This window comes from Carettochelys insculpta, chromosome 2 (assembly GCF_033958435.1).
Source record: "Carettochelys insculpta isolate YL-2023 chromosome 2, ASM3395843v1, whole genome shotgun sequence".
Taxonomy (NCBI): Eukaryota; Metazoa; Chordata; order Testudines; family Carettochelyidae; genus Carettochelys; species Carettochelys insculpta.
This window is the reverse complement of record NC_134138.1, coordinates 264257242-264282101: the sequence shown is the minus strand read 5'-3', so window position 1 is coordinate 264282101 and position 24860 is coordinate 264257242. Positions and strand designations below refer to the sequence as shown.

Here is a 24860-nt window from a genome sequence, read left to right as displayed (position 1 = left end):
GAGGAGCAGAAGGCACGGGGATAGTCAAGAATTAGATTAAGCCAAGAATGCAAACAAGCCCCTATAATGACCCAGAAAGTTCCAATCTTGGTTCAAACCACATGTTAATGTGTCAAATTTGAATATAAAAGAGAGTTCAGTAGCCTCCCTTTGAAGAGTGTTGTGAAAATTCCTCTTCAGTAACATGCAGACTCTTAAGTCATTAACAGAATGGCCCACTCCATTAAAATGCTGGCTAAGAGGTTGCAAGTTACTATCATCACACTAGCAGCAACCTTTCCTATAGCACTCCGACCCTTTCTGTGGAAAGAGTTTTGATGCAGCCACTGGTGAAAGAGAGAAGTTGCATGACTACTATATGGTAGCACAACCATGATGCAATAGTGGGACTAGTGGGCACTGTGAATTCCTTACCCCCAAAGCTATCTAGAGATCCTTCCGCACACTCTGCTGGGTGACCTCACTGCCATCATCCTGGAAGTGAATCTGGGGGAATATCAAACATATACTCACTGGATTTTCAAGCTCTTACACAGGAAAAATAGCATAGGGATAACATGAATAGTCTTGCAGCTTGCAAAACATTTTGGGCTCCTTTTGATGAAATAAGTTGATTTGGTAGTTACACTAGAAGTGGCCATCCATGGCATATTTTCTTCCTGGACTGAAATGCTGCCTGATGCTTATGTGACTAGTGCTTCAACTGTGTTTTGTTTCTTCCAGCATATGTTTCCCACATGTGCAATACAACCCGAAAAAGAAAAATGTTAAGTAATTAATAAAACTGCATGCTTTACCTCCCTTTGCAGGGAAAGAATGATGGCTACCATGTCTGTTTCAGATATTAATGCAGTGACAATTACTCCCACTGTATTATTCACATCTTGTTTTGTCAGTGCTAGACCTGCAGTACTGGTGCACAGTTCTGAATAGTTGTCTGAACTAGAACATCATTTTCCTTCAATGCTAATTTAACAGGAATTTTTCTTGTTTCATTACGCAAAACTGAGAGCAATAGATTCTTATATCAGCTTTCCCAGTGCCACTTTATAGTGTTAAAATTTTAAATAGAGAAGAGGGTTTCCTGATTAAGTTTGGGTCCAAATCCTGGTTCTGCAACACGTGTCCTGTGTGGTAGCTGCAGATTGCAACAGGGAGGGCCCCTCCACTGTGATCTCCCTTGCCCACAAAAGCTTATGCTCCAAAATATCTGTTAGTCTAGAAGATGCCACAGGACTTCTTGTTGTTTCTGAAGATACAGACTAAGTCGGCTACCCCTCTGATACTTGACACAATCAAAATTAGTTCATATAGGCCAGCATTTCCCAAACTGTGTTCTGTGGAACAATGGTGTTCGCGTGATGTGAATAGGTGTTCTGTAAAAAATTTCAATGCTAACGATATTTTTCCTTCTAAATTATTAAAGAAAAAATTATGGGCATATTGAAAATACTAAGGTATTTGAATAGTATTTAGATTGTAGGTATATTAATATTTTAACACTTTCTTTATAGTATAGTTATTATGCAGGTCACGCAGACCCAGATATGGAAAAAATACTTACCATTAAAAACTGTCAAATGTTATTTTTATATTCCAGTAGTTTTCTGTAAAAAAATAACACATTTATGAAACACAGAATTTAAAAATATTTTTTCCATACCTAATTGTTTTGTGTTTCTTTTTCCAAAAAATATTTTTAAGCTTTAAGAAGGACAGTCCTTTCTTGAAAAATATGGTCCTTTCTAGTTTTGTACACAAGAACTACACTAGCCATTCTTCTTTCAGCTGTTATATTGATGTTTTGATTTGGGTTTGTACTTAATTTTTAATGTTTATACTTAATTATAGGGTTGCAAACCATCCTCCTATCAGAAGGGCATTAGGTATTAATTCAGATTTTCTCCTGTAATTTTAATTCTTTTTAAAATAAAAGACATCTAAAAAAATCCAACTCTTAAACAATCTTTTGAGCATTATGTCTGGCAATTTTTCGGTATGAAATCCCGTCTCCCCCTGCCCCTTGGCTGTTTCCCCCCAGACCAGCATGTATGTGTTCTGTCAATGTATTCCAAGCCCAAAAGTGGCCACATTAGTTTGGGAAACACTGCCATAGGCTACTGGGTAGTCATTGGCTGGTAACAGCATTCAGAGCCAGATTGTAAGTGTATGCACGCAACACACTGTGATGCATTGTGCTCAGTACATGTGTGTATATGCACACACACACTTCTGCATGCAGGTTTGAAAATCTAGTGGCCAGTCAATATTGTTCCAGGATGTATTCATCTGCAGAGACCCCATTAACATCAGAGGGGCTCCTTAAGCATGCATGGCTTCACGCATAATGAAGTGCGGAGGAGCTTACAGGTTGGAGGCCATAGCTGATATTCAAATCGGTGATGAACAATTGAAATTCTCCATATCCCATTACCAGTATAGTGTCATATCTACTCCCTCTATTTGACAAAATAATAAAATAATAATAGTAAGCACACACTGTATATTGTATTCTACAGTTGAAATAGCCTTAATTTACACTGACAAGAACTGAGATAGGTTTTGCATCTAATTAGGAAAACTTGATTCAAAGAGAGTGTGCAATTTTCATTTATATGACAGTTAAAGTGTGCCAAACATTTCAAACTGTAATTTGTGATCAGCTACCATTTATCAGAAATCTTATTTAGTGTTAAATGTGTTTTAAGGACAATTTCTGTGACACTGTAATTGTATTTTAAGAACAATTAGATTAATGCCATCTGCATAGCTCTTTGTGCTATTCTCAATGCATATGCTGCATCCTATGCTCACTAGTGCTGTTTAAGCGTGGCAATTCAAATGCAGCTAGATATTTAGTTAGGAGGAAAAATTACTTGTCTCTCTTCAAATGAAATGCTGAAGCCAAAGAATTTGACTTATTTATTACAGAAATATTTCATTTGTCATTTGTCTAGTCAGCTTTTGATCATCTGAGCAGGGAGAGTAGCTCACCTTTATTTTGTGTGATGGAGGATATTGGTAGGGAAAAAAAAGTGTTTAACCTTGTAGCCATCCTCCCATGAAAGTAAATAGTGTTACTTAGAAAGTACTTAGGTAAGGATGCAAGAAGTCTTGCAGGTCAACAAAACATGATGTGTGCAGAGCAGTGTCCAGATGGACAGTTTGTGTCCGCATGCCTAGAGCACAGTAGGTTTACACTGCATCTTACGTCGTATCACTGTTGCCTAGACAAGTCCTGTGTGTGTTTACTTACATGTGTGCATAGACATCATCAGTCCATACTGATAAATAGTCTGGATTGCATTCATTACTGTGGAATAACTTTCAGTGATCTCCAAGGAGAGTTATTCAGAGAGACGGCTGCAGAATATATCCCTTATAGTAGTCATTTGGAAAGGTATGAAAGGTTCATTACAGTCATCACTGAGGCAGCAACAAGGAAATCTTTTCACTTGTACTGACTTCCTAAAGTGAAATGGCTTGTTAAGATCTAATCCTAGGAGGTGTAAGTAGTAATTTTCACTAAATTCAGCCAAGCAGTAGGATCCGTGTGCATGTACAACCTGATTGCCTGGCATTTTTTTAGTGTTCTGATTATCTAGGAGAAGGAACATTTATACTCACACTAACTCTTTAGCCTAATATTAGACTGTGTCTCAGGAATATGCAACTCTTTGTTATAGCCTGGCCCCAAAAGAATAGTTGGTGGAGTGGGCAAGGGTTCCAGTCAGCCATGGTGCTCATTTTGGAGTAGTCTATATACAGATCAGCCAACCATATCTAAAGATTTAGGCTCAGGATTTTCAAAGCCAGGTACGTGAGTCAGGGATCCATAGAACCCTGCACAAATAAAACATTTATATCCACAGCTGATCTGTGATCCACAAAAATGGTCTAAGGACATGGATGTGAAGTGGCTACCCATGGACATTCAAGGCTCTAGGGATCTGGATGTACAGCATTTTGCATGAGCACAGTCCTGACAGCCATGCAGGGGGCACATCTTTTGAACTTTTGCATGCACATATTTTTAGGTGTACTCTGTAAATATTCAGATCTAGCCAATGGCTGAACATCAGAGCTTTGATGGTGACTTTCTCCCTCCCTAAATTCCTGGCACACAGGGCCTATCAGCATCATGTATAACCAGAACTTACCAGAGGGTGGTGTCCAAAAGGCAAATGTACAAGCACTGTGGTGTCACCCATACTAGCACAAAGGCTGGGTTAAGTTTTTACTACTCATGGGGAAGCTAACATTTCCCTAACGTGCTGTTTTTCTGATTCTAACACCTAGCAAATCAAGTGATTGGAAGACGATTTTAAAAATGTAGCTTGTACAAAAGCAAATTACCATGGTACTAGTAAAGTAGGCAGGAGACTGTATACTATAACATGTAAGTTTGCATAATTTAGCTATTCTCCAGCTGAACATTTGTTTAAACATGTGAGTAGTTCTTGACGAGAAAACTCATTTTTCTTGAAGGCAATTTTATTTCCCCTAATAATACTGAGGAAAATTTACTCCCCAAGCAAAGCTATTTATACATATTACAGGTAGGGCCCTTCTAAATTCACAGCCATGAAAAAATATGCCATGGATTCTGACATCTGGTCTTTTGTGTGCTTTTACCTTATACAATGCTGATTTCCAGGGAAGATCAATGTTTCTCAAATTGGGTGTCCTCCCACAAAAGGCAGTTTCAGGAAGTTGCAAGCTTATATTAGGGAGGTTGCAGTGTTGCCGCTATTACCTCTATGTTGCCTTCAGAGTTGAGCAGCTGGAGAGAGGCAGCTGTTGGCCAGGCACCCAGCTCTGAAGGCAGCACGACCAGCAGTAGTTCAGAAGTAAAGATGGCAATACAACACCATGCCACCCTTCCTTCTGCACTGCTGCTTTCAAAGCTGAACAGCCTGATAGTGGCAGCTGTTGAATGAGGGCCCAGCTCTACAGACAGTATTTTTGCCTCGGTAGCTGGGATCCCCACTAGCAGCCATGGCTCCCCAGCTCTGAAGGAATTGCTATCTCCACTAGCTGCACAGAAGAATGGGTAGCAAGTACCACAATTCGCCTACAATAACCTTGCAACCCAGCCCTACCTAACTCCTTTGTGTTACCATTACAATGCCATGACAGTTCAGATTTATATAGTTGAAATAATGAAATTTATTATTTTTAAAATCCTAGGACCATGAATTTGACCAAAATTGATGGTGAATTTGGTAGGTCCCTAATTATAGGTGGCCAAGGTATCAATGCCTTCAATTAAAAGTACCCAAACACTTTTTATTATAAGACATGTTTTCAGTAGCTTATAATTTTGCTACAATTCAGTCATTTGGGCTGAAATTTTCCATGGTGGGTGTCTACCTCAGCTGATTTCGGACATTTCAGTTGAAACCATGCAGCCATTTGTCAGAGTAGGATTAGGGGGAAAATCTGTTGTTTTTTCCATTTGAAAAAAATGCTTACAACCACTATTTTAAAAGCTCTGTCATCTCTGTAGTTTGGAACAGTGATTTGAAATTCATCAATGGAAAGGGCAGTCTGTCCTCAGTGTCAGGGATGTGCCTCTTGCCATTCCTTTGAGAAATCATCGGTGAAGTTAAAACTCTCTGAAAAATCTCCAGCTGAATCTGTGCATCAGAGACTTTTTTTTCTTGTTTGGCCCCTGAATTCTGTGTAGAGTCCATCTGCACTGATCATGGTCCATCACCTCACAACTTCTACAGGTCACTGCACAGTGCATGTGCCATCTCACAAAGTCACTGAGCGTGCTCCACCCCACAGCTGCTGGGGCTGAGCAGTACTTCCCTGGCAGTTGTTGCCACTGTGGCACAAGGCACAGAAAATGGGAGCAGGGACAGTGCGTCTCCAGTGTCTCAAGTGTTTTCCAGTATCTCAGTATGCCCCCTGCTGGCATCCAGAAAGCACGGGGAACGAACCTGGTTGGAATACCGCGGTGAAGAGCTGAGGAAGGGGCAAGGTTGGGAGACTGGGATATGGCCTAAAGGGGAAACTGGGAGGAGAAACTGAGGAAGAGTGGTGGTGGGGACCTGGGATGCCAAGCTGTGTGGGGGGAATGGAATAAGGAGCCAAAGGAGGGCCGAGGGAGGGTGAGGTGGACCGTGAAAAGCTCCTGACACGTATGGATGGGTGATTGGGATGAAGAGCTGAGCTTGGCAGGGGGAAGGATTGTCCAGTGTTTAGCTTTCTAGCCTGGGACACTGAAACCCAGGGTTTAATTCTCTGTTCTGCCTCAGGCTTTCTCAGTGGCCTTGGGCCAGTCACTTTGAGCCGGGGGGATAACTCCCAGCTTAAGGGCGCATATTCGCACTAGCTCTGATTGAGCTACTGCACTACAAATAGAGAGTGATCACAGTGGAGTGAGTGGCAGGAACAGTTACCTGCCCTGAGTACAGCTAGGCACACCTTCAGCACAACTAGCCTCTTCTGCCACTTACACTACATAGCTGCCCTCTGTTTTTAGCACACTCACATCGGAGATATGGTAGGAATTTCCTCCAGTTGGGAATTACAGCTGCAGCTTGATGGGTAGAGAGGTTCTGCATTAGTAAAACAGGGGTCATACCTATGTCACAGGGCATTGTGAGAAATATATTAAACATCATGAGCACTGAGCTACTAGTGTGCTTGGGTAGATAGATAACAGATAAATAGATAACAAAGACAGGCTGGAGGGGCTACAGACAGAAGGTGTTGAACTCGGGACAGGCAGGAACGGAAGGGTACAAGTCTTGGAACAAAAGCTGAGGTTCCTGAGACTCCACATTCCTCTGCAATTAGTAAATACCTATGAAACCCACCTGTAAAATGTCTCTCCACTCCCTCTAGCTTACAAGATGACAGTTTTTAAAGATGGCTGAAAAGGGACTTGATAGCAGCTCTCATATTGCCTAAAAGGATGTTGCAAGAGGCGAGAGAGAAATTATTCTCCTTTGCTTCTGAAAATAAGACAAGGAGCAATGAGCTTAAATTACAGCAGGGAAGGTTTAGATTGTACATTAGGAAAAAATGCCTAACTGTCAGGGTGGTTAAATTGCCTAGTGTGATTGTAGAAGCTCCATCATTTGGAGGTATTTAAGAACAGGTTAGATAAATATCTAAGAGGCATGATATAGATGGTGCTTGGTCTTGCCATGAGGGCAGGGAACTGGACTTGATGGTCCCTTCCAGTTCTAGTATTCTATAATTCCTACTGCTATCACTTCCTTTTCTTCAAGGGCAAAGGCTTGCACCGTATGTCTGTTGTTGCAAACCTACCAATGAACTGTACGGAAACAATGAACTTCCAGACAACGATATTCCTCTTTTTTCCATTTTTTTTCTTTTTAATCTTGGAAGTTATAAACAAATGCTCCTTTACAAGAATGTTAGTACTGAAAAGGTGAAAACTCAAGAGTTAAGAAGTGCCAGAATTAAAACTGCCCATCTAACATTAATTCAACTAACATGTAAGTATGCCTGATGATAGTCTTTCATTTCAGGATCATGTGTTTCTTGTTCCAGAGCACTCTGCTCTCATTCAGTGCACAGTTCAAAAATAGCGATTTGGGACATAACTGGGTTTCGTAGTGAATGACACTGTTGTCTTCAGTCTTTGCAGAAGATGGAAGATGTAGAGTGAATGAGGCTTCAGATTCAGAAAGAGAAGGGAGGATCTCATGCTAAGGATGAGTGGAAGACCGTGCTGAAGAAGTGCATTCTATCTTTTCTGGCTGCCTCTGCTGCAGAGTTCTTTTGTGATGTTTGGCTATTGTTTTAAACCAAATTTTCACTAACAGCTCTCTGGTCACCAGCAGAGTTCCCCATTTTCCAAGTGCTCAGGTTGGTCTAGTTTGTGACCAGCACTTCTGTAAATAACCACAGCTGACCTCAATGGGAGGTGTGTGCTATGCACAGCAATTTCTACAAATTGCTATAGTTTGTGAAAAATCAGGTGCTGGCATCTTAAACTGGACATCCCAAATTTGGCATTAATGTTTCTGTGCCTGCACTCACTACTTTGAAAATGGACACAATGCCAAATTGTCTCACAATGGTGTTGTGAAGTGAAACTTCTTAACATTGTGAATCATTCAGAGGTTAGCCTGAGGAGCAGTCAAAAAATCCATGAAAAAATTAGTAATTCTGTTTTCAGAAGAGGATTTGAATGGCGTGCAGTAAACATGGCAGGGGGACATAAAGGAAATAAAATTAACTATTAAATAGGAGCTCATTCAGTGAACTTCATCCACCCTGTGGACTGAGCAAGATCTGGGGCCCTATGGTGGAAAAAGGGTATGTAATTAAAAATATAATCTCGCATCTTAATGCATATGCCCATGTGTTTAATGGGCAAGCTTAATTCTGGCACTTTCAAATGTTATAGTCTTTGGCTTTACAACCATAAGATTTTTTAAGTACCAGGTTTTTTATGTAATATAGATATCTTCAAATGTGCAAGCATTTTAGAGAACATATGCATTAGCACTCATCTGTTGCAAACATGCTGGAATTTCAGATTGTTCATATGGTGCTTTGGAGTATCTGTTGTAATGGATAATTTGCTGGAGATTTGTGATTTGGGGTGAAGGATGGACTAGTTGTGTATTTGAGCAGATTGTTGTCATTACTTTTGCCAGTATGTGAGTCTGTTTAATTATGATGGAACTGCTGAGATGGATCATTTTGCAGGATCATATATTTTACATATACCTTCATAGAAAAAGGAATTAAGTATTCAAAGAGGCATGGAAAATAAAATGTCAGAGTTCCAATAAATTCATTTTAATCACATCCATATTTAAAATGCAATTTCTAATGTTTAGAAAGTCACAGTCTTGAATATATTTTCATGTAGATGCTTGGCTCAGGCATTAGAGATCTTATTTCTCCTAATTTTACAACAGCCAGGAATTACGGTTCAGCACAAAGAAAATTGCCTTGAACTCCAAATCCCTGAGGCAGTACAGAGAAGAGCGTGTGTCGCACAACTATAACAATAAAGGTGGCTGCACACCTTAGAATACAAATACAGTTTGGTGTTTTAAACCAAATTGTGTATGTAAGCTTTAAGGCAATATGATTTCATCTTGGATCCCATTCTTTTTAATAAGTATATGCTCTCTTTGAATCATATATTCCCAGCAAAATTTGACATTTTATTATAGTTTTGCTCAGTGCCTTTTTTGTATTTAAGAAAAACAAAAAAAGGAGAGAAGAGAAGCCAGTACTTAGCCAGCTCCCAGCGTCCCCACCCCCCAGCCAGTCCCATGGTTAGGGCAGCTGAGGTGCCTGTACTCAGTACCAGAAAGTACCAGCACAAAAAAACCACTGGTTTTGCTGATGACACTGAAACCTACTCTTCTCTCACCTTGAAAAAAGCATCTTGTGAGACAGGGAATGTGGTATCTTTGGCTGTACATTTGTGGTTATGGAATAATGTTAAATAATTAAATACAGCACTGACTAAATTGCTGTGTCTGCTCCTTATCTGCATGTCTGTAGAGGAGATGAAAATTGCAGAAACAGCTGCAATGGGGTAATGTGCAAGGAAAAGTGAAGGACATAGGGTATTCCTTTCACGTAACCCAACTATTTCAGGCATCTTTTTTACAGATTCATCAACATCCTCTTGGCCAAAAACTCTTGTGGAAATGCTCCAGGTGGAACTTGTTCCATACTCAAAAGTTAGTACCTCAGATGGCTGCTGTTTAGAGTGGTTATGACAATTGCCACAAGCTTTGCAATGCATATTGGAAGAGTCTCAATGTTTCAGCCATGGTCCTAGCAGTTAGTTTGCGGTAACTAATCTGACAGTAGTTCCAATGGCTTGGGAAAGTATGCATGGATGGGATCATGGATAAGGTTCAATGCCATCCTTTTATCTTGAAGATATGGCCAGTCTGACTTTTTCACAGAGAGCTCTTCTCTGCAGCTCTTCCTGGGTTTACTGTGACATGGATCTGGTGGTATGAATTCAGCTGAACTACAGCTCATACAGAGCCATAGACTTCACTGTGCTATGCAGGAAGGGTTTGATTCTGTATTAGGGCAGTCTATAGGGAGTTTTGTCATTGATTTCAGAGTTGGGCTTCGGGGTCCTGAGCAAAATCTTGGGAGCAGTATAAATACCAACACAACCTTATGATTCCTTGGTGTATCTATTGTCTTATTCCTTTATAATGGCCTTATAAAGACCGTCTCCTCTCCCAGGAAATTGCTTGTCATTTAGCTGCCAGGCTAATTATGATTAAAGCTACCAGAAGTGTCACGATGTTTCTTTTCACAATAAAGTAGCTAGAATTAAGTTATTTTTCCTACCAAAAATTATCTGACTACCCCAATTAATGCACTCATTGCCTTGTAGCTCATTCTGTTACCTCTGTTTTCTGGAGTAACTGCAAAATCATTAGAAACCTTGAGCTTATCCAGGTCTGAGAAAATAAAATTTTGCCCAGGACTCCACTATCCCAGCCTATGGTCCTATCCTGTAGTGCATGCCCAGGTTTCATGTACCAGGGCATGCTTATTGTTAAAAGTTTGCTAGTATCTTTCAAGGAATTTCTGGAGCTTATTCTGATCTTTTAGTTATGCTAACTCCATATTTTGCAGCACATTTTTGTATAGTTATTAGCGAGGGGGATGCTGTTTCACCCATCATTTGATTTGATGTCCTTTTGTGGTTATCTGGCTGCTTCTCATGGCATTTGGCCATGCAGATTGGCACCCATGAAACTCTAACTGCAGTAGTTCTCAAGTGCAGGATTTCCATTTGGTGCAGTGATGGGACAGTTCTTCATTTGTTTAAAATGAGGACCATAGATCTGGTGGGAGTAGAGCAGCCCTAGAGCTGATTCTTTGAGCTGTTCTGTCATCACAGAAGAGGATAACTAAGACAGAATGAACAATGCCAGCTTCTAGCACCCAAGAAACCATGAGGGAATGCACGTTTTGTTGAACACAATTACTGGAGGCCTGGTGGGGAACCTTCTTGCAACCTCTACCCAATTCTATCTGAACAACACCTCAAGACTGGTCCTTACCCTTAATATTTACTCATCTGGTGGTATGTTAATTTTATTTTAATATTAAATTCTTTGAGCTGCCTTTGGCTAATAGTGCTAAATGATTTTATTTCAATGCATGCTGGTTAATGTAGGCTTCTGAACAATGTACTTGCATGATTTTGCTGTTGATACAAACCTGTTGGTAGGTGGTAAATCAGTTACTACTGTGGTATGGATATTAGGAAAAACTGTTCCACTAGGAGGGTGGTGAAGCACTGGAATGTGTTACCTAGAGAGGTGGTGGAATCTCCATTCTGGGTTTTTAAGTCCTGGCTTGAAAAAGTCCTGGCTGGGATAATTTAGTTAGGGTTCGTCCTGCTTTGGGTTGGGCAGGGATCTGGACTCTATGACTTCCTGAGGGCTCTTCCAGCCCTAGGCTTCTATGAGCCTATATTTATTTTTCTTTGCTGGATAGACTTGTCTAAGCTGCAGCTGTTATGCACTGTAGCCTTATCATACCCCACCTGTCTTAATTAAATTAAAATGACAAAAATTAGTTAGGCCCTTCAGTCTTTGAAGTTTTGTCTACTACTGCCTTTCACTTAAGCATTTCATACCATATAAATATTTTAAAATGAGCCATGAATCAATATTAATGCATTAATGGCTACTAATCCATTAACACTGCAAGATGTAATAAAATTGACAAATGGGGTTTTATTAAACAGGGTGAGTCGATCATTAAGGATAAAGGGACCACACCGTGTGTGAGAGCAGTAACCCAGGGTCCTTTAAGCATCTAGCCCTATGTAGCTTGTAAATTTGGGTACCATGGGTAATAGCATCAGGGCTGTACATCTAACTCCATGGAAATCACTCCTGTGATTGAATTCTGATTAGGTGATTTACTGCATCTCTTCTCACAAGGATGATGAAAATTTATCTTATTCCCCCTCATTCTCAAAACCATAATCTGAATAGTGCTGAGGCAGAGGGATGTGTCTGCAAAAAACTGAAGAGGACAAAGTGATTGACTACAATACAAAATGCACAGATTATAGCATCTATTAAAAGTCTCGTCTTTATTTTTGGTAGGGATAAGAACAGTAACAGACAACACAGCATTATTAATCTCAGTGTTTTTTTTTCCCACACGAAAGGTGATGGAACACAAGCTCCAAACCACCCCCCGAGGCTTATTCCCGCCCCCCGCCTGCAGCCACAAACTGCACCCTTATATCCCCACCCCTGGTCAACCCACCTCTAGGGCCCCAACTTAACAACCCCATCCTGCTCAACCCCCCCACTGCCTCGCAGCCGCATGGCCCTGACTCAAGGCCCCGCTCCCCCTGGTCCCCTGGCTCAACCCCCTGTGCAACCACATGGCCCCAGCTCAAATCCTCAGCTCCCTGCATGGCTCCAGCTCAACTCTACCCCTGTCCCACCTGCAGCTCTAACCCACCCCAGACTTAACCCCCCGCCCCCCTCCCATGGCCCCAATCCACTGCCAGGCTTACCCCTCCCCAAATGCCCCCTTTCAAAAGGAGCTCCATGTGCTCCTGCTGCTTTGCTGGCTGCGTGGCTCCCCCCACTTACAGCTCTGGGAGCAGCTCCCTGACCTGCGCACTGAAAGAACAGGAGTCGATTTAGTTGGTTTAATGGTCTCGCTGGCTGTTAAACCAATTAAATCAAGTCCTGCTCTTTCCTCGGCAGGCAGGGAGGTGGCAGTGGCACCTTTTCAAAATGGAGCTGGGAAAAAAGGGGGCAGAATGCAGTTCCACTGTTTTCTACCAGAAAAAAAGCCCCGAGTAGTCCTGTCTCAAGAAAGACAATTCAAAAGATAAAGGGAGAAAACGCAGAATACTAATTTTGTTTACACTTTGAACTTCTGTAGTTCTCTTGAATATAATTTATTTACTTTTATTCATTTTTGGTCCCCCAAATGGTTATCATTCTAGCTATGGGAAAATACAATGAATATTGTAAGCATTGCTTCAGTAATAACTGCATTTTCACTTTGGTTGCATTTTCTTTTGCTTTTCATGAATAGTGTTTATGAATGAGTGAATTTTTGTTTGCAAGGATGATGGCCATAGGGGCAATTGTCACAGATAGTACTCAAATACATGCTGTGAATTTTGTAGGTGTACTCACACCAGAAGGCCATGTCTACACTAGTAAATTCTTTCAGAAAATCAGGCCCTTTATTGAAAGAACATGCAGTGCGTCCACACACAAAGTGCTTTCTTTTGATCCGAAATCAAAAGAATGTGGCTCTTATTCCAAATGCCATATTCTGCTCCTGGATCAGGAAGAGCACCTTTTCCAAAAGAGCAGGCCTCACGGAGCTGGATTTTTCTATTCCTGGCCGGTTCTTTCAAAAGAGTGGGGGGCTGTGTGGACACACTATCAAAAAAGCAGATTGATCTTTTGATCCACTTTTTTGTGTGAGGACACGCTCTTTTGAAAGAAGATCTTCCAGCAGAGATCTTCGGGAAGATCATATTTGAATGATTGCTGTAGTGGAGACCCAGCCAAAGTGTTTGGCACTCATCTTGAAAGTTCTGAGCTTTTGGAGTTACCCGGTCAGAGAGCAGCATGACTGGAGTCTAGGGGTGTGTCTACACAGCAAAGTTGTTTCAGAATAATGGCCACTACGCTGAAATAACAACACAACCGCTATTTTGAAATAATTTTGAATTTGGTAAGCCTCGTTCTAAGAGGAATAATGCCCATTCTGAAATAGATTTTTCAGTAGCGGGACTGTGTAGACAGGGATTTGGGACTATTTCAAAATAGGCTATAGTGCGACCAGAGACTCTAATCTGAAATAGTTCTAGTGTGTGTGGATGCTCTATTTTGAGATAGCTGAGTGCTATTTCAATGTTCATTTTGGCCACATCTATACTATCCCTCACTTTCGAAAGGGATGTGTAAATAACACAGATCGGAAATGTTAATGAGGCGCTGATATGAATATTCAGTGCCTCATTCATGTAATGGCAGCCACTCGGAGCATTGAAAGTGCTGCTTTCTAATTGTAAGCTAGTCATGTAGACAGGATTCCCTTGAAAGTAAACCCCAATTTCAAAAACACCCTTCTTCCCAATTCTTCCAGAATAGCTTATTCTGAAATAACACTGCTATGTAGACATAGCCTAGGTGACTGGCCACTAATCTAGAATATGAGTTCCCGACTTTCCTTTCCCAACCTTCCCCAGCTTTCCCCTTTCTCTGTTACTATTGACAATGTGCCACCCCTGTTCTGCCAGTGATTTTCATTTTATTTCTAGTTTTGCAATACTTGATACCTCTTTTAAAATTCCCAGTTCCTGGAATCCTGTAACTGTGTGAGGATATCAGTTTTCAGTTTTAAAATGTAGGTTTCTAGCTTCACCGGTGCAGAGAAAAGTTTGAGAACATAACCAACTGCACCATTTGGGAGCAAAATCCAGAAGACAAAAAAGAAGAATTCACCATTTATGATTTGTGAGGTTTGGTGACACTTTTGGAGGCCTGATACATGATTATGGAAAGTTTGAGGCAGCAATGTTACAACCCTTCTTGCCATTCGCGTCAGTGCCCTGGGGATTCTTTCTCACTCTTCCCCCTCCCCTCCTTCACACTCTGATGCCATATCCAAATCCAGGTGCTCTTCTTCAGCTCCAGCCTCTGTCCTTTTTCATTCCATAGTGACAGCCAGATCTCATGTTCAGGTTCTTACTGTAACCTGCCTCGACAATACAAAATGCTGTCTTAGCCCACACATTTAGAACATACAGTATGAGTCAGTGATGTGTAGGTTCACTAATTCATTAACTCCACATAACTTTCTGGGTTAAGACCCTGAAATCCTCATGACTTCAGCTGCCTTACCTAAGGGCCGAATTCTGCATCTAGTGTACATGCACAGTCCCCTTTGAATTCCTGGGGTCATTCTACAGTGGATAATTACCACATGGTAGCCTCAGGCTTCATCTGTAGTGAGCAGTTCAAGCTTTGGCCATTGGCGAGGAAAGAGAACAGCTTGTTCCTGGCCAATATTCTGTTCATCTCCTTGTTGCTGACAACTACTGTTCCCAGCACAAAATTTTTCCATCCTCTGTCTTCTTCCTGAAATGCCATGTTCCCCTGAGATATCAGTTTTCTTTTCTCTAAGCTATGGGTGCATCTTTAAAAATATATGAGCCAGAAGGAGAATGCCAGTATTTCAAATGGTCAGGTTTCCTGAAAGCCTTCTCTTTTGGATGGTTATAAAATTTAGGACACCAAGGATGCATCTACACTTGCAGTCCTCTTTTGAAAGAGGTAAGCAAATGAGGTAAATCAAAAATGCAAATGCAGTATAAATTTGTATATTTGACACCTCATTTGCATATTCTGATTTTGAAAGCACTTATTTCGAAAGAAGAAAGCCAATGTAGATGCTGCTCTTTTGAAAGTAAACCCATCTTCAAAAGAATCCTTCTTCCCTTTACTTAATGGGAAGAAGAATTCTTTTGAAGATGGGGTTTACTTTCGAAAGAGCAGCGTCTACACTGGCTTTCTTCCTTCGAAAGCAGCTCTTTCAAAATAAGAATATGCAAATGAGGTGTCAAATATGCAAAATTATACCTCATTGGCATTTTTGATTTACCTCATCTGCATACCTCTTTCGAAAGAGGAATGCAGGTGTAGGCGCACCCCCAGAAAGTTCTCTATCCTGTTCTTACAGACATCAGTAGCATTGATTTGAATAGGATCAGTCTAAAAGACCAAATTCCAGTGAGTTACTCTTGTTAAATGTCATAAGATGTACGCTGATTTTTGTTATAGTCATGGTACTGAACTGTAAAATGTTGACATTATATTTCTGACATTTCCAGAACTGAAGTTAGCATTTTTGCATTGGTTATTTTTATAAGCAATTACTAATATGTGAGTTAAAAGAACAATTTATATTTATGCTAGATTTATGTCTTATTTCATAGTGATTTATTTTTGTACAGAATGTGGTTTTACTAGATGTGACATTCTGGTAGCAGATTGCAGCCTCTGGAGTCCTTGAACTATTTCCAAGCAGTAAACCTGCTGGGGTTTAAGCCAGTTTGGAAATCTGTCTCTTGAGTTGATGGATTATAGCTCATGTACTGAGCACTCAGCCTCCACAAGGTTCATGGCATCTTCACCTTTAAGTATCTAATTTATGTAGAAATGCCGATAAATTATTTAGAACGACATTCTTGTTGATATCAGCAGTTCTGGGGCAAGTGAAAAAAATGGTATGACTTTGAAAGTCATTGAAAATGTTGGCAGATCTTCAGCAATTCTTTAGAGGTTCATACTATTAAATATTTGGGAATTCAGAAGCATATTCCTCCCTCACCCAAAGATCTTCTTGGCATTTACTTAGAGCTCTGTTATCACATTGTTTTTGGGGTTATGTCAGCACTAAAACAGTAAAAAGAAATTAGGGCAAACATTAAAAATGCAATTTAATCATGGTAAAATATATTTTAAAAAATCTTCATTTTTGCCCTGGTGTATTAAAAATTCATACTTTAGTTTACACGGTGGTGACCCAGGGAGTGAGTGTACTATGCAGCTGAAAATTCATCTGACTGCCAGAATGTTAAATGAGCTGTGGCCAAAGTATTCAAACAGGTAAATAAATGGACTGATTTTTCCTAAGAATGTCACACCCCCATTCTTTATTGAAATGAACAAGAGTTTGATAATGGGACTCGGTGGACAGAAATTTGGGGATTACAATACTTATCTACTTATTCTAACAGTTTTGCATAAAAAGCCTAAACTATTATCATCATTTAATCATCATCCCCATAATACCTTTGGAAGTTGGCGTTACATTGTATATCCATGCAGAAATTATGTATCAATCCATGCTGTAAAATACATTTTAAAGGAATATGACACACTGCATTGATTTTCTTGTATCCTGAAATTCACTGAAACAATCATTCAAGTCTATTTTTAACTAAGATCCATTTATATAAAACATTTATGATTACTTTTTGTCAAGCCTAATTGAATTTTCTAAACACGATTAAATCTTTAAACTTTGAAGTGTAATAGGGTAACACTTATGATGAGCTAGCAATGTAATTTGCTCTAATTCTTGACAACAGCATTGCCAACTGTTGTCGAATGGTATCATGGTGTATATATCACCACTCTGTGGTCATCTGGCTATTGGCTCAATGTTTGGGGAATGCTCTAATAACAGGAAAGTGTCTATATGTTTTCACTCAAGGCAGCAACTGCAAGCCACAAGGTTATGATTTGGGCGTGTATGTGCACCACAGAACAGCTGTCAAATAATAGGTTTCAGACCCTATTAATGCAGGCAGAATTTGAACCAGCTACATACAATTTTATTCCTGTGTACCCTGTTATACCTCCCCTGGGTCATCATGTCCACCTCTTGCTATTTTTCAAGTCCGTGTTTTATTCATTTATGTGTTTGTCAGGGTATTGCCTGACTAGAAGGATATATCTGTCAGCTGCAAGCAATACACTGACACGAATCAGTAAACACATACAGTAAACATAGACATTTCTTCTCATTTGAGTATGTGATCTGCCCTAGGATATTGTATTGAGACATCAGTCATCAGGAGAAGACAGATGTTTTTCTAGCACTGTCTAATTCCCATAAATTGGACTGATCAACACAAACTCTCTGATGTTAAACTTCAGGACTGGAGGAGAGGCAGGGAAAGTCCCTGAAAGCATTAATTGTAGAGGAGGGTGGTAAAAATGGTTTAGTTTTTCACAGCTTTTTACTGTTCTTAGTCTTGGAGATATGTTAGTGATGCAGGTGAGTTTCAAGTTGTCAGCTTCAAACTCCTCAGTTGCTGGACTGAAGGCAACAGAGTTTCTTCAGTGAGAATCTGTAATGAAGTTTTCTTACGTTCTGAGTTTGTACCAGCTATCGCATGATGGGTTCATGGTGCATAACTGAGGCTACTGGATGCTACAGCATAACAAATAAATACTAATTATAACAATGGCGGTCTAGCTTTTCAAGGTAACTCAGCTTTTTCTTAGCCACTGAAGCAAAAGACCAGATATTCAGAAGTGACAAGCACATCAGATGCTGACTTCATTTGAGAATCTGACCAGGACGCATCAGAACGGGAGATGCTCAGTTTTGAGTGTGGTACTTCTGAAAGTCAGACCGTTTGTTAGGTGCCTGAATGGGAACAGAGTTCTTCTGAAAATTGAGCTCCCAGTATGAATGCTGAGAACTTGAATATCTCTTTCTTAGGGGCTCTTCAGCGCTCCAGCCAGCACTACCACCACCTGTTTTATTGGTCTGTTACATCTGAGATTCTGATTGCTACCTCAGTCTGGACCTCTGATGTAAGGTGAGGTAGAGCCTAGCTGAAGTTCTTGATGTCACTTTGGTGTGGTGCATCTATAACACCTCAGCATTTTTGCTGCTTGTGGCAAATCCATCCTGCTCTCCTTCTACCTTACTTGATAACAAGTGGGTTTTAGAGGCTTCTGATAGTAAGGGGACTGGGAGAGGAGCAGGAATCTATAGATGGCTGATTAAGCTGATGGAGCAGAGTGGCTGGGAGTGGTAAAAAGGTTTGGCGTTCATATATGATTTCTGGTTTTGCATAATTGTGTTGATTTTAGCAGTGAGATTTTGTTCAGTATTTTTCTTGGGAGCTGGAATTTGTCTCTGTGCATTCTTTTAATATTATTTAGTCTATAGCAGGATTTTCCCTTTAAATACCTTGTGCATCACATCCTGTAGAAATATCCTTCTAATTCTGTAATGAATAAAGACCTACCTGAAGATCCCAGTAACTGCTTTACTGGTGGCCATTTTGATCAATAAATACCCACCTGTTGCTCAACAGATGCTGAAATTTTTGTGGTTGGCAAGAATGCTCAGCTCTTTAAGCCAAAAGGAAACTTGCAGTCATAGCCTGTCGTACATTAATATGTGGTCCGAGCACGTCTTGGTTGTTAGACTGAAAGGGTGTTGAAAATATTTACATGTCTCAGAGCTCTCCTAGTCCAGATGGTGAGAACTACACGGGATATTATCATCCCCTAATGAGTACATAATAAAGTAATGAAGTAGGTATGTAACTTATCTTTTGGTTTTTGAAGCTGTAGTGCTGGAGGAAAAAGTAATGAAAAGACCATCAGTATCAAGATGGAAGTACGAGATGTATATTTCTGTTTTAAGTTTCAATCACTAGCAAATCCATTAGGGAAGAGGAAATATAATATCATCAATTGATATAAAATGATATTTTCCAAAATGTTAATGCCTGCGCTATGAAGTGGCACCTGTTATTGCATAGAAAGTTATTAGGTTGCATGTACATGATGTAATTCCTGAGGAAGAAATTAGATGTATAACACATAATAAATCATATACCACAAGGCTATGCAGTTAATATCAAGATTAATTGTTTGCTGGTTTGTGAGTTATTATAATGTAGATTACAATGTTGAGGTTTAATTTTTGTGTAAAAACTAATGACTTCTGTTATAGTTGTTTAACTATTTATAAACACCCTGGAGATGAAGGCTAAAGCAAGATGTGAAAACATATTGCTATTGCTTTGGTTTGCCTGGCAGAGTGGAGTGGTTAAATCTACAATATCAATCATCATAAAGCTTAGTTAGTGTTTTTGGGGTTATGACTCTACCTTGTTAACATCTTGTTTATTGTGTTTTGAATTTTACATATTTAGAGAAAGATGCTAGCAAATTGTGGTTACCCTTTTTAATCTCCTGGATGGCTTTCTATTTAAATTGTACCATGGTGGTGCTGTTTTTGTGTGATACATTAAGCTGATTAAAAGCAGGAAAATACAATATAGATTCTGCCCCTTGATAAAGTTTTATGAGTTGTTAATACATAATGGCCATGTCTACACTAGCCCCAAACTTCAAAATGGCCATGTAAATGGCCATTTCGAAGTTTACTAATGAAGCGCTGAAATACATACTCAGCGCCTCATTAGCACGCGGGTGGCTGCAGCACTTCGAAATTGACGTGGCTCACCGCCGTGCAGCTCGACCCGACAGGGCTCCTTTTCGAAAGGACCCCGCCTACTTCAAAGTCCCCTTATTCCTATGAGCAGATGGGAATAAGGGGACTTCGAAGTAGGCGGGGTCCTTTCGAAAAGGAGCCCCATCGGGACGAGCCACGTGGCGGCGAGCCGCGTCAATTTCAAAGTGCCTCAGCCGCCTGCATGCTAATGAGGCACTGAATATGTATTTCAGCGCTTCATTAGTAAACTTCGAAATGGCCATTTACGTGGCCATTTCGTAGTTTTTGGCTAGTGTAGACACAGCCAATTTGTGTCAATTGTAACTTATGTTCCTCAATAACTACTATGTTAAAACTATACATATTCTTTTAAGGTGTAGTTAAAGGACTCAGGCCCTGATTCTGGAAAGTATCCCTATTTGGATAAGTATTTTTATACTCCACTCTGGCTACGTCTACACGTGCAGCCAACATCGAAATAGTCTATTTCGATGAATAACGTCTACACGTCCTCCAGGGCCGGCAACGTCGATGTTCAACTTCGACGTTGCTCAGCCCAACATCGAAATAGGCGCAGCGAGGGAACGTCTACACGTCAAAGTAGCACACATCGAAATAGGGATGCCAGGCACAGCTGCAGACAAGGTCACAGGGCGGACTCAACAGCCAGCCGCTCCCTTAAAGGGCCCCTCCCAGACACAGTTGCACTAAACAACACAAGATACACAGAGCTGACAACTGGTTGCAGACCCTGTGCCTGCAGCATAGATCCCCAGCTGCCGCAGAAGCAGCCAGAAGCCCTGGGCTAAGGGCTGCTGCCCACGGTGACCATAGAGCCCCGCAGGGGCTGGAGAGAGAGCATCTCTCAACCCCCCAGCTGATGGCCGCCATGGAGGACCCAGCAATTTCGACGTTGCGGGACGCGGATCGTCTACACGGACCCTACTTCGACGTTGAACGTCGAAGTAGGGCGCTATTCCTATCTCCTCATGAGGTTAGCGACTTCGACGTCTCGCCGCCTAACGTCGAAGTTAACTTCGAAATAGCACCCGACGCGTGTAGACGCGACGGGCGCTATTTCGAAGTTGGTGCCGCTACTTCGAAGTAGCGTGCACGTGTAGACGCAGCTTCTAAGTCCCATTGAAGCCTGTGGTTATGTTTACACTGCAGCGCTACTTCAGGATACCTCAGTATCTATGAAATGCACTCATTATTTCAAAATATTTTTTGAAATAAGGGGCAGGCTATTTTGACATCCCTCTTGCTACACCCTGTTGCAGGAGGTTTAGGGGGTGCCTTGAAATAGTGCAGCATTTTGACTTTTGGCCTATGAAATCCCAAAATAGTCTATTTTGAAATTAACTCAAAAAAGGATATACAATTTGTATAGCGCAAATTGCATATCTTATTTTGAGTTTAGGGCACAGTGCAAACATAACCCATGTGATCTGAGCACAGTGCCTGTCTCTGTACATGTGGATTTAAGGATTTCCTGAATCATGGATGTCCCTGGACTGCAGGGCAATGTAGGAAAAAAGGAGGCTATTTCTCTAAGCACAATAGCATGTCATCATTCACTTTTTTTTTTTTGAATGCAGAGAGTATCCTGTTAAAGAGATAGGGGAAGACCAACCATAGTACAGTATCATTTCTTACTGATGAATTCCTACAGTGATAGTACAGTTTTCTAATGTATGCTGAACGGAATAAAATGGAGTATTTAATTTAGTTGGAAATATGCTATAATATGCAGTTAAAATTATATTTAGACACTGAAATCAGCAATGCCATAAAGAACAATGCAGTTCCAGTTAAACAAAAAAATCAAGCAAGCAAAATCAAAATACATAAAACTGCTGCAATCCAGGACATGCTCTAGCTGCATCAGGAATTATTATGGGTTTCATTTGTCTGACCAACCTGCCCTGCCTTCAGAATAAACAACAACATAAAAAAACACACACAAAGGCTGGACCTTACGGTACAAATGGCCCACCCACATCAGCCGTGTACATCAGAGAAACTCTGAGCTAATTGAATGACTGAACACACTTTGCAGGAAATATGTCCCAAGAAGCTGCTCTGCAACATGTCCCCAATATTCTGAGATGCTGGACATGGGCTGCAAGGTGCTGAGCACTTTTGACTCCCACTGATGCCTATGTCCTTTCCACTGCGCCAGTTCATGTCAAAGGTATTTTCAGGATCTCAGACACCCCCTTGAAAGAAACTATTAAGCATTCCTCTAGCAGAGCTTCTGCACATGGAAGAAAGATTCTTCACTGCAACCAGTAGTTTAATAATTCACAATAAAGGTATTAACATGAAACTAAACCCATGCAGCATAATAGGAGCTAATAAAATACACAGAGATTGGATCTACCTGTGTAAGATAATGGAAGATGAATAGTATGCCCAGTGGTATTCTTCAAGCAGAGTTGAATGTTCCTCCCCTGACAAGGTAATGAGAAAAGCTCTGATTGTCTACAGTCATGGCAGTTGATTAACAGTAACCGCCTGCTTTCATTACTTGAAGTGATGCCCTTCCTTCCCTCACACTGCTGTACTGCTGCAGGAGCATATGGATGTAAGATTAGCTGTAATGCTGGAACTGAGGCATAGGTGCTGGAACTAGAAGTCCTGGGGAAGCTATTGCATCCCCTGGCTTGAAGTGGTCTCCATCATTCACTGGACTGCTCAGTACTACTAGTAAAGAAATTGTTCCAGTACTCCTGAACTTGAGTATTATGTTATCTGCCCCCATTTGCATTTACAGTATATAACATTGTGGATTTTGGTGGGGTTGGGGCAGCACATGCCAGAAGGACCCTGGTGTTGCTGATGCCACACAATTGTGTTGGGCACTTATAGAGAATGTAGCTTCCATTACTCGCATATAACCACAACAAATTGCACTTGCATTATTATAGTAACAGAGGGAAGGCTGTGCTAGTCTATGTACTATCCAAACAAAAAAAACAGTCCAATAGCACTTTAAAGACTAACAAAATAATTTATTAGGTGATGAGCTTTTGTGGGACAGATCCACTTCTTCAGTCTGAAGAAGTAGGTCTGTCCCACAAAAGCTCATCACCTAATAAATTATTTTGTTATTTTTTAAAGTGCTACTGGACTGCTTTTTTGTTTTTACATTATTATGTGTTATCAGCATTAGATTCCGCTGAAAAATATGATAGGCATATGCACTGCTGGCTCCAAATAGCTCGTTATATGCAAAGAAATAAAATGCACTGAAGAGGAATGAGGAAAGAGAAATATCATGCAAACAAGCATGTGTAGTTTTTCAAGGTCTAAGAGTACCCATTTTGTCAGATGTGTTGCTGAATAAGTAGGTCTGGGGTGTTACTTGAACGAGGTAGTGGTGGAGAACATACAAATTTGAAAAATAGCATAAGGGGTAGTAGGAAGAAAGGCACAGAGACAATACTGAAGTTGGTATCTTTGGCTTAGCAGAGAGTGTTGAGTGGTGGAAGAAATGAAGGAAGAGGAGAACAAAAATGCTAGCAGGTTCCTCTCTTATGCTGAGTCTTAAAATCAAAGATAAGGTATTTGAAATTGATGTAAAGCACCATGAAGAGACAAATGGAGTGATTTGAGTGAAGGCTGGCATGCAATAATGATCCAGAGAGTTTTGTCAGAAGCATTTTGAATGGACTGGAGAAAGGTAAGGTTACTGTTAAGAAGACCCGAAAAGAAATTAAAATAGTCAAGGCCAGACGTGATCGGGGTCACCAAGTGATTTGGCCATTGGAAAGGAGAGGAAGTATAGAATATTTGAGATCTAACTTTCTGTCTTTAGAAGTCTGGGTTATGTCTTGGAGGTGGGGATTGCGTGGTGAAAAGAGGAAAAAAAGTAAAAGATCAAAAGATTATCTTCCCAACACCAATCTCCTCCTGGGTTTGGGCCTAAGTCACAAGAATTGAGCTTCTGTCAACAGTAATGGAGAAAGGATGAAGCAAGGGGAAGCAGGAAGATATGATTTTTGATTTGACAATATTGAGTTTGAACTCCCATTAAAACCAGAATGAAGCATAGTGATCATTGAGAGGTCTAAGACCAAAGAGACGACAGTGGGTCTGGAGTGCAGAGTATGCTCATAACTCACTGGCACAGAGATGATAGTTGATGGGTGGTATCAAGTGGATACAATCTGCTGTGACAGAGTGTAAAGAAGATGAAAGGGCCTCTGAGAGAGTATGTGGAGGATCTCCCCAGACAGAAGAGTGAAGTCGAGGAGAATATGTGGAGAAAAACAATGAGGAAAAATGTATGAGTTAAAAAAACAGAAGATATTATCAAAGGCAAGGGAGGACAGGGTATCTAGGAGGGGCATGTGACGAACAAATTCAGAGGTGGCAGAAAGGTCTGGGGAGTTGATGATGGCATAAAAGTTCTGGCACTTGACTGTTGTGCTTCAAGACATCATTTTGCAATAGCCAAAGACTGACTTCATTTTGAAAGATAACTCAGGCTCAATGTGCTGTTACATACCAACATGCCTTGTAGAGGTGGATGTGGTGAATGGACCAAATGAGACCCACGGGGCTGTTAGCTCTGTGTAAGGAGTAAATTAGTCATTTGTATCCTTGAAATAAAAGGACCATGACACAGTTGATTATCTTGACTCATCTGTGCAACCTGTTACCTTTGCTGTAGCATGCAGCGTTAAGGATGGTATACCAAACATACCCTGATGGTCATATTCTTTTTTCCCCACTTCACTGTCAAGCATGAAACATGCCACAGAATGTTACCGTCCTTAATATTACGTTTGAGAACCTAAACCCTTGGCCTAAAC

The 24860-nt window shown here is 40.7% G+C and overlaps 1 protein-coding gene across 2 annotated transcripts in view; it reads left to right on the top strand.

Moving 5' to 3' along the window:
* The window catches only part of DPP6 (dipeptidyl peptidase like 6), a 612774-nt gene that overhangs the window by 276057 nt on the left and 311857 nt on the right, over positions 1–24860 (top strand). The gene's annotated exons all lie outside the window — the stretch shown is intronic.